This window comes from Felis catus, chromosome C2, assembly GCF_018350175.1.
Source record: "Felis catus isolate Fca126 chromosome C2, F.catus_Fca126_mat1.0, whole genome shotgun sequence".
Classification (NCBI taxonomy): Eukaryota; Metazoa; Chordata; class Mammalia; order Carnivora; family Felidae; genus Felis; species Felis catus.
Window position 1 is genome coordinate 148,004,406 of NC_058376.1, and position 15,018 is coordinate 148,019,423.

The 15,018-nt window shown below is 38.9% G+C and overlaps 1 long non-coding RNA gene across 1 annotated transcript; it reads left to right on the forward strand.

Annotated features, from left to right (window-relative positions):
• The first annotated feature begins 803 nt into the window (after positions 1-803).
• Positions 804-12,833, forward strand: LOC123380166. Its single transcript, XR_006585624.1, has 3 exons — positions 804-1,705; positions 9,979-10,049; positions 12,667-12,833. It is a non-coding gene; the product is annotated as an uncharacterized LOC123380166 (long non-coding RNA).
• Positions 12,834-15,018: the final 2,185 nt, after the last annotated feature.

The window sequence follows — 15,018 nt, forward strand, 5'->3', positions numbered from 1 at the left end:
GTTCAAGTCCATTTTCTTGTCCTGTACACACAAAAGCATTTTCTTTGGGTCCATATGCTCTATTCCTAAGCCTCTGGCTTGCCCAGACTTCCTGATTAAGTAGCAATACCTACAAATCCTTTAAAGGCTTATTCTGTTTGCTTGAAGTTTTAAATTACTTCAAAATAACTATAGACTGGGTCTGCTGACAAGCAGGAGATAGAACTCACCTTTTCCCCTCTGTGTGTTTCTGCCTGTTTTGACTGTTGCTGTTGACACGCACATGTTGTCTGACTGTTACTGATGATTCAGCAGAAGCCACTACAAACAAAACCAGTTTTGCACCAGAGAACACCCTCTTGCTGGCCTGATTCTCTGGCAACGATGATGACATCAACCTGATTTGTGGAGATGAAATTTCTGGTTTTCTCTCTCAACAGCATGTATGGTTAACCTGTTAACTTATATTCCCAAATTTACTTCCCCTTCCTTAAAGACCTAGTTCATTTTATTTATTTTCTATTTATTTTTAAATTTTTTAAAATGTTTGTTGATTTTTGAGAGAGAGAGAGAGAGACAGTGTGAGAAGGGGACAGGCAGAGAGAGAGAGGAACAGGACTAGTTCATTTTAGCAGAGTATAAAAGACGGTATCTTGAGCACAGTCATTTTCTCATCATTTAGGGAAAATTATTTTTTTTAATTTTTTTTTACATTTTTATTTATTTTTGAGAGACAGAGAGAGACAGAGCACACATGGGGGAGGGGCAGAGAGAGAATGAGACACAGAATCCGAAGCAGGTTCCAGGCTCTGAGCTGTCAACACAGAGCCCAATGCGGGGCTCAAACTCACAAACTGTGAGACCATGACCCAAGCCCGAAGTCAGATGCTTGACCGACTGAGCCACCCAGGTGCCCCTAGGGAAAATTGTTAACCTGCAGTTGCTACAATTTCTAACTGAGGAGATCAAAAATGAGTAGTGGGAGGTGTAGAATATAGAGTTAGCAAAGAAAGAAAAGAAATGGAGTAAGTTTGAATAGTGACTTCAGAAAGTCCAAGATGGTGCCCGAATGGTTTACTTCAGCAACAGTTGAGTACACATTCACCAACCTGAGAGTGATTTCAGAGACCTCCTAAATTCAGGTTAAGATTTTTAACCTTAAGGGTGCCTGGGTGGCTTAGTTGGTTGAGTGTCCAACTTCAGCTCAGGTCATGATCTCGTGGTTTGTGGGTTCAAGCCCCATGTCGGACTTTGCACTGACAGCACAGAGCCTGCTTGGGATTGTCTCTCCCCCTCTTTCTTTACCTCTCTCTCTCAAAAATAAATAAACATTAAAAAAAAATCTTTTAAAAAAGATTTTTAACCTTAAAGCTTTTTAACACCAATTAGTATATTAACTATGTCACATTTAGGAAACAAAGCTAGGTCGTGAGATAGGCTAATTAGTTGAAGGAAACTCTGATGAAGAAAAAGTATGAACACAAGCAGGAGGCATTTAAATTTGTTTTTCCACCAGAGATCACACATACTTGAGTGATGTTGATGAAATTTTCCCATTTTCAAGCCTGTATATTTACATATATATAAAGTGCTCTTCTCCTTCCTACAGAAACAATAACACGATAAATAAACAGGGAGCTGTTTACTGAGGCAGCAAATATTTCTTAGGATAGTGCCTAATCCATGCTGGCATCGTGCTAAGTGCTGGAGGCTGCAAACAAGACAAGTAAGTAGTGCTCATTCCAGATCTTTATTATAGGATATTAGTTAAGAGTTTTCTGGTTACAGGAGACAGAAAGCTATTCTAGAAAATGTAAGCAAAAATGGTAATTTATTGGAAAGCTACTAATGGGAGAGTTCCACATTCAGGCCCTGGATAGGGCAAGCCCAGGTGTTCATGAACCTTCCCCTTAGGGTGATGATGCCATTACAGTGACTCAGCCCCAACAAATACCAGCCCTCTGTCCCTCAATTCAAGTATCAAGTTTCTGGGGAGAGAACCTGGTTGGCCCAGTTTGGGTGAGGTGTCTATCCCTGGTCCAATCAATCGTGGCCAGAATGACAGGCTCATGTGGCTCAAACATGGCTAGGAGGACCTCCCCTATGTATTAAGTCTTCCTGAAAACTGGGAGATTTTATGAATGGAACACAGACCTTCTAGTTAGTTTTTCTATTATGTAGCCTTTACACTTAAATAGGCCTAGGGTTGGTGTTCAAAATATTTAACAACTGCCATGGCCCAGGCTATGACTATGCAGAGCAAATTCTGGTCATAGCCCAGGAACAGGTTCCATGAGGACCCCTGCTAGATCAAGCATTAACCCTGTAGTTACTAGATCATGGGAAGATGTGGGGCATCCTATGGGAGGGGCCAGAGTAGCCTTGAAGAGGGGGAGATTTGGAGAATTGTCCTAGAAGGTTAGGTGCCCCAGAGTAGGCTCTGAGATGCATATTCATGTGGAAGTGATTTATTAAGGAAATGTTTCTAGGAAAAGCTACTTAGAAAGTGAATGAAGTAGGACAGGGAAGGAGAGGAAGCCAAGCAAGGATGCTGTATTAGGGTTCTCTAGAGACACAGAATCAATAGGATATATATCTATATCTATATCTATATCTATATATCTATATCTATATATATATATATCTGAAGTTAGAAATTTATTATAAGGAATTGGTTCCCATGATTTTGGAGGCTGAAAAGTACCGTGATGTGCTGTCTGCAAGCTGGAGACCCAGAAAAGCCAGTGGTGTAGTTCCAGTCCAAGTCTGAAGACCTGAGTGAGACCCAGGAGAACTAGCTGGGTAACAGTAGAAAGTGAGTCACCTAAGGCATAAGTTTCCTTAACTATAAAATAAAAGGTTTGAGGTAGATGATTTTACCTCCATTCTTCCATAGATACTTTCTCCCCTAATAACTAAGAATTATCTTTGTTGCGTCTAGACTATACCTAGATTTTGAGATTCAATGGTAAATAATACATGTAGTAGACACTTGGCTTTCTTTCTTTGTTTCTAGAATTGAATCTTAATTTCCTATTCACTGATCACTCTTTGAGGAAATCCCCCACATGCGTGGTCTTGGTGAAAATAGTGGCAGCTTCCCAAAGGACCCAGGCCCCCTTGATTGGCCCCAACACAGGCAGAGGGCCTGAACATTCTGGATCACCCGGGTACTCTCTCCCAGTTTAGAATTTGGAGTGAGTGACACCTGGAGGTGGAGATGGTTTGGAGGTCATTCCTTGCAGGCAGCAGTGGCTTACTGAATACACTCTTCCGGATGTGATCTCTACCTGGGTTCCTGATGCCCAGCCCCCTGGAGCCCCTGAGGCCACACCTTTCCCACGCCTGGCCATGCCGACATGATTCCCCTGATATCCTTCTCCCACGTTCCTTTTCTGTTAAGTTACTTTCCACCGTTTGTAGCCGAGAACCTTGAGAAAGTACAACAGGCTCACACTAGAAATGATATATTTCATAACTTTGAAAGGCCTTAGGTAGCAGGCCACTGTAATGGCACAGACAGTAGGTCCTACTATTTTCACTTCTATATCATTGAGGTCAAGAGTTGTTGACATGTCTCTTTCCATCTCTAGAAGGCACCTTGAAGGCTGGGACTGTGGACTCTTCCACTGGAGTAGACTCATGTCTAGCAGAAACCCTTGCACAAATTAGGATTTTAGTCATGAAAAAATGAGTAAAAAGTAAGATATTACAGTACAGTCAAAAAGAAAATGGAAAATTAGTATGCATTTTTCCCTAAAACTCTATTCTGAGATTTTATACACAACTACCTGAACAGACAGCTGTGTTCCTGGAAGGATTATTTTTTCCCAAATATTAATGAAAACACTCTTCTATGTGCCTGTTTCTTTGTCTAGCTCTTTATCCAATAACCATTTGTTTACCTATGTGCAGGGACACTGTTTCTAGGCATAAAGCTGAATTTCCCATGACTGTTGTTTTAGGTGATGTTTATGTGCAATTTTTTCTTTGCTTCCTGTGGATAAAACATGTTACTGACCATAAGATCAGAATCTGAAGCAGCTAGAAATCAGTATCTTGAGTGGTCTTCCACTCAGCCCTGCTCTCACCAGGATCCAACAAAAACATCCCAAACAGATGAAAATGTTTGCTTTGAAGACACACAACAAAGAAACTGTAGAGGAAAAAAAACAAAAAACAAAAACAGTGAACAGTGTGCCAAGAAAGAGAGAGGTTTCTGCTTATACTTTTAAAAAATCATTAAAGATAAATTTATTACCCCAAGATTTCTTGAATTAGAAATTCAAGTACCCAATTATTCTATGAGATCAAAATGACAGCATCCTTCGAGAGGCAGTTGCCTGGTAACTCAGACCAGAGGGGTGTCTTTATATTCTTCTGGAATCGTGTGTGTCTATTTTGGTTTTTCTGTTGAGCTCATTTCCTTCCCTATAATCCAAAAACTGAACAATTTAGGGGGAAAATTCCACTCATGAGAAAAACTCTTTTCTTCCAGAAGATATTTTTATTAGGGAATACAGCTGTCTTCATGCCTTTGAATTGTTCTATTTTCAGGATTGTTGTATGAACATATAAGAAAAGAAATGGAGGACAGGGGCACCTGGGTGGCTCAGTCAGTTAAGCGTCTGACTTCAGGTCATGATCTCACAGTTGGTGAGTTGGAGCCCCGCTTCGGACTCTATGCTGTCAGCTCAGAGCCTGGAGCCTGCTTTGGATTCTGTGTCTCCCTCTCTCTCTGCCCCACACCCGCTTACTCTCTGTTTCTCTCTCTCTCCATCTCCTTCTCTCAAAAGTAAATAAAAACACTGAAAAAAAAAAAAAAAGAGATGGAGAGGTGCCTGGGTGGCTCAGTTGGTTGAGCTTCCTACTTCAGCTCAGGTCATGATCTCACGGTTCTCGAGTTAAGGCCCTGCATCGGGCTCACTGCTGTCAGTATGAAGCTCTCTTCAGATCCTCTGTGCCCCCCTCGCCCCTCCCCCACTGGCGCACTCTCTCAAAAATAAACAAACATTAAAAAAAGAAAAAAGAAAGAAAGGCATCAACATATGAGAAAAGGAAAAATGTCAACTGAGGGGAGGTTTCAGATTGAGGTGTATGTATATTTGGATGCTGAAAGCCAGACAGTAACTTTCTCAAAGAGAGTAATTCAGCATCTCACATGGGATCAAAGTATAATTTACCCAGTTGATAAATGCTCTGTTTACTCCTGCGTCTTCACTGAAGCCAGGAGAGCTGTCCAGGTAGGCTGTTACTCACCAAGCTCAAAAGCCCTGTGTGTCTACCCTCTTCTGAATTAGTGGTCCTGTCCCAGATCTGTTTTCACCTTGCACTTAGGCAAAAGACCTTAGATAATCATGTTACTTACGATTCTTTTGGTGATAAGCAAAAGAACCTGGGTGACAGTCTTTACACAAAATGGAAATTACTGGAATGATTTGGAGTACTCACAAAAGGCTAACCAAATAGGTTGAAAATGGGCAGGAATGAAGGTTTTGGAAGCTAAAAGGCACAGAAAGACTGTGAAGGAGAAACAGGCTCGCAGAAGTCAGTAATGGAATAAATGAACCTCAAAGAGCCATTCTATCTTTGTATTACTCACTCAAGATTCATAATCCCAGGAGAGAACATCAAATTGGCTGAATTTAGATCACATGCCTGGGCCTGCTGTACCAAAGCAGTGAGAGGGAGGGTCTAATGGAAGGAACATCCACAAGCCCCCGCAGCTTCCACGATGGCAGAGCATCTACCTAGATTCATTCCTGTCAAGACTGTTCACAGTGGGGTGGGGGGCGGGGAGATCAATCTCCCAAAAGGGAGCTCTGGTGCTATCAGGAAGGGAGAATTCATGCTAGGAAGCCCAAAGGTCTCTGACGTTCACCACTGTCTTAGATTGGGTTTCCAGAAGGAGAGACTGAGGCAGGGTTCTTATTCAAGACACCCATTGAAGTTGTGCTTTCAGGGGAAACTTGGAAGAAGGTAAGGGAAGCAAATAGAGTGGGGGAAGTGGCTAAACAAAGATGAGGTTTCAGCTGAAGTCTGACTCACGCCTGATCTCATGGGGAGTTTTGGAGTGTGAATGATACCAGAGTTGTCCTCTTTGAGGCGAGGGGGCTCGGCTTTTGTATCCCCGTATCAGTTAATCATTGGCTGCATGATGCCCGGAGGGAAGATAAAGCCTCCCGGGAGTCTCCTCATAAGGTGGCTCCCATTGGCCAAGAACAGTTCTCTTCTCCAGGGAAAGGCATATGTTTGAGCCATTAGCAGCAACACTTACAGTAGCTGAGGTTGGGGCAGCAGCACAATACAGGGGTTCAGGGCAGGGCACCAGCAGTGTCTACTACTACCACAGTAATACGGGCAAGACACTTGGACTTGATTTACTAAGTCCAGGGTTTCCCATTTGTAGACTGGCACAAGCATCCTGCGACTACCACTAATTCTGGGACAGGGACAGGTCAGATGAAAGAGAGTGATTATTTATTGTGTGGCTGTCTCATTAGGGACAGTAATGTAATTAACAGATACCAACAGACAGAGTAAGAGGAGGTAAAGTTTCTCTAAAAGGAAAATATATGGAAACTGAGGGATATATTCAAAGGATATACCTAAGGGAAAGAGGATCACAGGAAGGAGCTCACTGAAAAGAAAAAGAGAAATGGATAGACTCTCTAATGCATTTGAAGAAAGGTACCAAACAAAATATTAAGGGAGCCTTATAGACCTAAGGGGGAGTTTGTGACTAATTCATGATACATGCATAGAAAACTAAGCAAACAAAAAAAGAGACTATTTTAACTCTAGATATCCTAAGAAAAACAAAAAGCTGTAAAAAATGAAAGCATAACTGATTAATAAGATTTATAACAAGAATAAACATTATTCACTATATTATGATTAACAATAATGAGTAAACAATATTTCTACATTCTTAATGATCTAAATATAATATAAACTTAAATAAAAATTGTTAGAGATATAGATGTATCTCCACCCAGTTTGTGACAACAAACTGCCCTTCCCTCCCTCTCTCCCTCTCCGTCGTGTGCTTTCTTTCTCTTCCTCTCTCTCTCTCTATATCTATCTATCTATCTATCTATCTATCTATCTAGAGAGGACGGTATTGAGGGAAGTGAGAGAGTATATAAGCATATACTCATATATATATGTGTGTATGTACATATATATGTGTATATATATAAGTATATGTAAGTATTATATGGAGTACATACTTACATACTCTCCATATATATATGGAGAGAGACAGAGGAGGAGGGTAGCGAGGAGGTGACCATCAGAGCTCGATCACCATCTTCCATGATAGAAAGGTGTGCTTAGGAATATGCCTATTTGCTCTCTAATTCATACTCTTTTGGGCTTCTATTGCAAAGGCTATTCCTGTGAGCTATGCTTCCCAGACCTTAATGACTGGGTTCCGGCTAAGTTCAACCCATGGAAGTACCAGGAGATTGGAGGGCTCCCAAGGAGAAGCCAGGATATTTCTCTTTCCCATTCTCTCTGCTTTGGGCAACATCTCTGGTAGTAGCTGCTTCTTTTCTATGTCCTTATTTTCCTCTGAACATTCCCTGATACTGCCAGGCCATCCTACCTGGTTTGTTACTTCCTGTGATGGCTTTAGTTAGCACTGCCTTCTCCCACTGACCCACTGGCTCTGGCAGTGGTAGTGGCTTTCTGCAGTTGCTAATCTTAGTGTTGTCCCCCTCCCCCTGGCTCTTTACAGGTCTTCTAATCTACAGTTGCTTCTCAACCTTAACACTATTGATATTTTGGGCTGGATGATTCTTTGTTGCAGGGGCTGTCCTGCAACATCCATGATTAGCAGCATCCGTAGACTCTATCCATTAGATACCAGTAACCTCTACCTACTTGTGACAGCAGCATATCTCCAGACATCATCAGAACATTCCAAATGTTCCTTGGCGGCGGAGGGCAAAATCACACCCCCACCCCCAAGAATTGAGGATGACAATTCCAACCGTTTTATAGCCATATCACATTTTCTATACTAAATAATCTGATGAGGGTTTTATTTTTCTAACTTGAAACTGCTTTATTCATAAAGCAATAGACAGTGTCTAAATATGATCAATCATGGGGTGCCTGGGTGGCTCAGTCAGTCAGTTAAGTGGCCGACTTCAGCTCAGGTCATGATCTCACGGTTTGTGAGTTCGAGCCCTGTGTGGGGCTCTGTGCTGACATCTCAGAGGCTGGAGCCTGCTTTGGATTCTGTGTCTCCCTCTCTCTATGCCCCTCCCTGGCTCGCTCACTCTCTCTCTCTCTCTCTCTCTCTCTCAAAAATGAATAAATGTTAAAAACATTTAAATATGATAAATCAAATATTAATGTAATAAACATATTGTTTAGAAATAGGCAACCAATAAAAGAATAAACAAAAGTATTGAAAGAAGTTGGCTCTAGAGAGTAGGACTGAGGGCAAGGAGGGATGATTTTGAACTTTTCAATATTTTTAAAATTTATGTGTATTTGGCTGATTAAAAACAATACTAGGAAAAGAGAACATAAAAGACTCAGTCATTCTATTACTAGATAGAAAGTTTCAGAGAGAGGCTTAAATTCTTATTTTTCAAAAGAGATTAAAGAAGGGCTTATTCTGGTCTTTTGTTTCTAATCCCATCTAAACCATTTACTCTTATATTTTACCCAGCAGGTAAGTGTGGCAATCATGTAGCTTAAATCATGTGTCTGTTTCTGTTTCAAGGTGACTCCAGGCTGCCTCCTCTGTGATGGTTCTGGGTGGAGAACTGGCTTACCTGGTTTTCATTATCTAGTAGTCAGGGAAGACGGGGAAAAACACTAGGCAAAGGTTATATGAACATTGAAACAACATTAGTCTTTAGGTCCTGAGGTTGTCTCCCTCCAAAAAACAGGAGGGTGTGTTTCAGATCTTGTTTTGCTGATGTGTGTCAGTGTTCCTTATTTCACTAGTCTTTCCCCAGTCTCCATCCACCCTCCCACAGACTGTAATCTCATCCCCACCGCTCTAACTCATCCTCATCTCTCCCCACCATAGCAACGGAACCAGAGTGTTGGGATTGAATTCTTGATCTACTTGATTGACTAGCTGTGATTGCATTCCAGTTGCTTTGGAAATGCATCAATCTGACATATGACCATGTAAAAGAAGACAATTTTCAACCCTCCAAAACATAAAAAGATGGACATGTATGTATGTGTGTGTCCATATGTATATACATAGATATACACACACAAATGTGACATATATATTTTTATATCGTTAATTATGTATTAAATTCATATACATATGTTTTAGCATATACATTAGTATCACTATATTTATTTACATGTAAATAGCTTTTTTCTCACATAAAATAATAAATGCTAATAAGGAAAAACCAGATAATATAAAAAATATTTTAAAAAAGTAAGAGCAGATAATATTCCTACAATCCAATGATAAGTACTCTAGGAGTCAGAATTAACTTCAGCTGCAATTATCAGGGGTAAGGAGATTAAAAATAATAGTAACTGAAACAAAGTTATCTAAGTTACATATTTATCTAATATATCTGGAAACAGGCTGGTGGCCTGTATCTGGTGGCTCTAAAATCATCATGCCACAGCTATTTATAGCTGTCCACTTCACCATTCTTAGGGTGTGGCCCTCACTCTCATGGTCCAAGATAGCTGCCAGGGCTCCAGCTTTATTTCATATTCCAGGTAGCAGATTGGAGGAAGGGAACAAGAAGGGAGCAAAGGGCACATGACAGCTGTCTTTCGAGTTGGTTTCCTCAGAAGCACGCCCATTACTTTTTATAACTCATTGGCCAAAACTTAGTCACACAGTCACAATAGTTACAAGGAAAGATAGGGAATACAGAACTTTTAGCTAGGCACTAGAGTGACATCAGTGGGAATGGCAAAATGAAGATCTCTAAAAATCCATTTCTCCATAAAAGTAATGAGAACACAGGCAAAAATTGTCCAAATGTTTTTCAGAATGCTGGATATAAATCAAAGACTTGGAATAATCCAAGAAGCATTTATCCAAGAAAAGTTGCTGAATCAAGGTAAGTACAATGAACTTTGGGGCATTTTATTTTACCCAATTTACATCTCCCTCTTCCCACACGAAGAAACAAAGATCCCACTGGCAAAGGTAACAACACACAGGTAAATATAAAAGACTGTATAAATGTAACTTTTGTTTGAAGCCCTTTTCTTCTGCCATCTAATTTAAAAGACAACTGCATAAAGCAATACTTACAAATACAGGTCATTGGGCATATGATGTAAAACAAGGTATTTGTATGTCAATAATAGCACAGGGGAGGTGGCAGAGAATGAACTTATATAGGAGAAACGTTTCTGTATACTATTGAAATTAAGTTGCTATTAGTACAAACTAGATTATTATGTTTAGATGTTACTTTTAGTCTTCAAGGCAACCACTGATAAAATGACTAAATATATATGTGTATGTATATATATATATATATATATATATATACATATACACACACACATATATATATACACTAAAAAAACTACAAGGGAATAAAAATGGTACAGTAAAAAATATTTAATGCAAGATCAGGCAATAATGGAGGAATAAATAAAAAAATACATGACAAATAGGAAACAAATAGCAGAATGGCAGATATAACTTCTTTGTTACTAGTAATTTTAATAAAATTAAATGTAAATGATTTAAATACTCCAATCAAAGGCAGAGATTGGCAGAATAGATTTAAAAAATAGGATCTAACTATGTTGGATTGTATCTACAAGAGACACTTTAGATTCAAAGACTCAAATGGGTTGAAAGCAAAAGGATGGGAAAAAGATATACCATGCAAGGAGTAACCAAAAGAGAGCTGCAAAGGCTATACTAATGTCAGAAAAAATTGACTTTAAGATAAAAATTGTTACTAGAAATGAGGAAGACCATTTTCTAATGATCAAAGAGTCAGTCCCTAAGAAGACCTAGTGATTATAAATATATATTCACCTTACAACATAGTCAAAAAGTAAATGAACCAAAAACTGGCAGAATTGAAGGGGAAAAATAGACAATAATATCAACAATAATAGTTGGAGACTTCAACACCTTACTTTCAATAATGGATAAAACAACTAGACAGAAGATCAATAAGAAAATAGAAGACTTAAGGTCGAAAAGAAAAGTAAAAGACTTAAGCAACACTGTAAACCAACTAGGCCTAATAGACAACTATAGAACACTCCATCCAACAACAACAGGATACAAATTCTTCTCCAGTGCACATGGACCATTCCCCAGGATAGAACATATGGTAGGCCATAAAACACATCTCGAAAAATTTTAAAGGATTGACCTCTTACAATGTATCTTCTCCAACTGCAATGGAATGAAATTAAATTCAACAGAAGAACTTTTGTGGAATTCACAAATATGTGGAAATTAACATGAATAAAGAGTCAAAGAAATTGACTCTTTCACTAATTTCTAGTGAAATTAGAAAAGACTTTGAGATGAATGTAAATGAAAGCACAATATTCTAAAACATATGATTCAGATAAAGCAGTGCTCATAGTTGGAAACTTATAGCTGTAAGTTTTTATAGCCTACATTTTTAAACTTATAGCCTACATTTTTAAAACAGAAAAGTATCAAATCTATTTTCTATCCTTCTACCTTATGAAACTAGAAAAAGAAGAGCAAATTAAACCCAAAGCAAGCAGGGAGGGAAATAATAAGGATTAAAGCAGAAATAAGTATAATACAGAATAGAAAAATAACACATAAAATCACCCAAACTAAAAGTTGGTTTTTTGAAAAGACAGACAAAATCAACAATTCTTCAGCTAGACTAAGAAAAGAAGACTCAGGGGGCGCCTGGGTGGCGCAGTCGGTTAAGCGTCCGACTTCAGCCAGGTCACGATCTTGCGGTTAAGCGTCCGACTTCAGCCAGGTCACGATCTTGCGGTCCGTGAGTTCGAGCCCTGCGTCAGGCTCTGGGCTGATGGCTCAGAGCCTGGAGCCTGTTTCCGATTCTGTGTCTCCCTCTCTCTCTGCCCTTCCCCGTTCATGCTCTGTCTCTCTCTGTCCCAAAAATACATAAACGTTGAAAAAAAAAATTAAAAAAAAAAAAAAGAAAAGAAGACTCAGATTACTAAAATCAGGAATAAAAGAGAGGACATTACTACAGACCTAACATAAATAAAAAGTATTGAAAATTCTATGGACTATTGTATTGAACAAATTAGATAACCAAGATGAAATGGAAAAATTCCTAGAAAGACACAAACTATTGAAACTAGTTCTAGAAGAAATGGAAAAGCTGAATAGAACTCTAATGATATAGTTCTGTTGGGGTTGAATTAGTAATTTGGACACCAATGTGCCAAGTTAAATATCAAAGTACCTATTACTAAGGAAGAAGAAGAAAAGAAAGATTGTAGGGGTCTCCTATGAATCTATGCCACAGCCACTGTTAACACTTGGGTGCCCTTCTCAGAATGACATATATGTAATTTATCACATGGACAATTTGGTAGCTTAGGCAATTAGATTTATTGGAAATTAAAAACGTAAGAACATTTCAAAGAAAATATGAGTCACTCACTAAGTTTACTACCTTGCCAGATTGGTGAATTGTGTATCTAGAGACAATTGGATTTTTTTTTCTTCGCCTTTTTCAACAGGGCCATGTGAAGGCTTTCTCTGAAAAAGCTCGTCTAATCCCACAGCTCCAGTTACCAAATCTGTACTGATTTGTCTAGAACTTAGTCTCCAGCCTAAGTCTTTCTCTGAAGCTCCAGCACCTTATACCCAGTGGCCTCCTGAACAACTCCCCTTGGATATTCTGCAGATACAGTACTTCCAACCCAATGTGTCTAAAACTAAATTCACTAAGTGTGGACTTTCTGATTAAATGGTTGAATGCCTTCCTTAAGTATGACTAAGACTAAGGTTCCACAGGTTGTAGATCAATGCTAATGCACGTAGTTGTTAGGTCTAACCATATGAAATGGCCAAATTTGTAGGGCAAAAATGTGAACATCTGCAGTTTTTCATGGTTCAACCTGATACATCACACCTTAGGTCACAGCATGTTAAAGTAATTTATAGACATCCTGACAGAATGTCTTAGGTAATATAGAATGCCATTATACTCATACAATTTTACGTTTATACAAGATGTCATATTTATGAAGTTGTACTTATGAAACTTCATTCTGGGGTTCAGTTTGTCATTAAACTTATAGAATCATAGAGATTTTACTGATAATGTGGCCAGCAGTCAGTAATCCCCTTACCAAGAATTCTTTCCCCTCCCACTTTCCCTGGATTGTGTCCATAGTGATTCTAATCTCTCACAGAGACCTAGGAAGAACTGAAGTGGCATGAGGAGGAAAGACAATCAAGTTTATGAAATCAAAGAGTTTTTGACAATTCAGGTTAATAGGTTGTAGTCAGATACTGGCTCTAACGTTTCAGGATAAAATATGCAATATGTGATTTGTAATGGATATTTCCCTTTTTAAAAATATATATTGAGGTAAAATTTCCATTATATAAAATTAACTATTTTAAAGTGAAAAATTCAGTGGCATTTAGTACATTCATGATATTGCACAACCACTACCTCTGTCTACTGGTAATAAATTTCCTTCACTCTAAAGTAAAACCCTTTGTCCACCAAGTACTCTCCCTGGTCTCCTCTCCCCGGTCTCCTCTCCCCCCTGCCCTATCCCCAGTTCCTGGAAACCACCAATCTGCATTCTGTCTCTGTGAATTTATATTCTTGATATTTCCAAAAAAATAGAATCATATAATATATGACCATTTGTGTCTGGCTTCTTTCACTTAGTATAGTGTGTTGGTGGTCATCCACCCATGTTGTAGCATGTATCGGCACTCCATTTCTTTTTATGGCTGAGTGATATTTCATTGTATGTATACACTAAAATTTGTTTATCTGTTCATCTGTTGATGGGCATTTGGGCTGTTTCCACTTATTGGCTATCATGAATAGTGCTGTTATGAGTGGGTACATATTTCATGTACCTGTTTTAGTGACTGTTTTCAATTCTTTTGGGTCTATACCTAGGAGTAAAATTTCTGTATTTAACTTTTTTGAGGAACGGACAGTCTTCCACTAGGTCTGAGCTATTTTGCATTCCTACCACAAAGTACAAGTACAAAGTTCCAACTTCTCTATATCCTTGCCAACACTTGTTATTTTCTGTTTATTTTTTGTTTGTTTGCTGTTGTTGTTGTTGTTTTGTTAATAGCTATCCTAGTGGGTACGAAGTGGTACTTCATTGTGGTTTTGATTTGCATTTCCCTAATGGCTAATGATGTTGAACATCATTTTGTGTGTTTGTTGATTGTTTGTACATATTCTTTGGAGAAATGTCTAGGTCCTTTGCCCATTTTAAGATTGGGTTGTCTTTCTAATTTTGGATCATAAGAGTTCTTCATATATTCTGGATACTAGCCCCTTGTCACACAGTATTTCCTCCCATTCTCTAGGTTGTCTTTTTATTTCTTGATAACATCCTTTGAGGCACAGAAGTTTTTTATTTTGGTGAAGTCCAAATTATCTAATTTGTTGTTGTTGCTGGTGCTTTTGGTGTCATATTTAAGAATCCATTGCCAAATCCCAGGGTCCCTTTTTCTCTTTTAAGGGTTTGTGGTTTTAGCTCTTGCATTTAGATCATAGATCCATTTGTAGTTAATTTTTTTTAAAGATTTAAAAACAAATTTTTTTAATGTTTATTTATTTTTGAGAGAGAGAGAGAGAGAGAGAGAGAGAGAGAGAGAGAGCAAGTAGGGGAAGGACAGAGAGAGACACACACACAGAATCCAAATCAGGCTCTAGGCTCTGAGCTGTCAGCACAGAGCCCAACGTGGGGATTGAACTCATGAACTGAGAGATCATGACCTGAGCCGCAGTCAGATGTTTAACTGACTGAGCCATCCAGGCGCCCCTGGAGTCAATTTTTATATATGGTGTGAGATAGGGATCCATATTCATTCTTTTGCTTGTG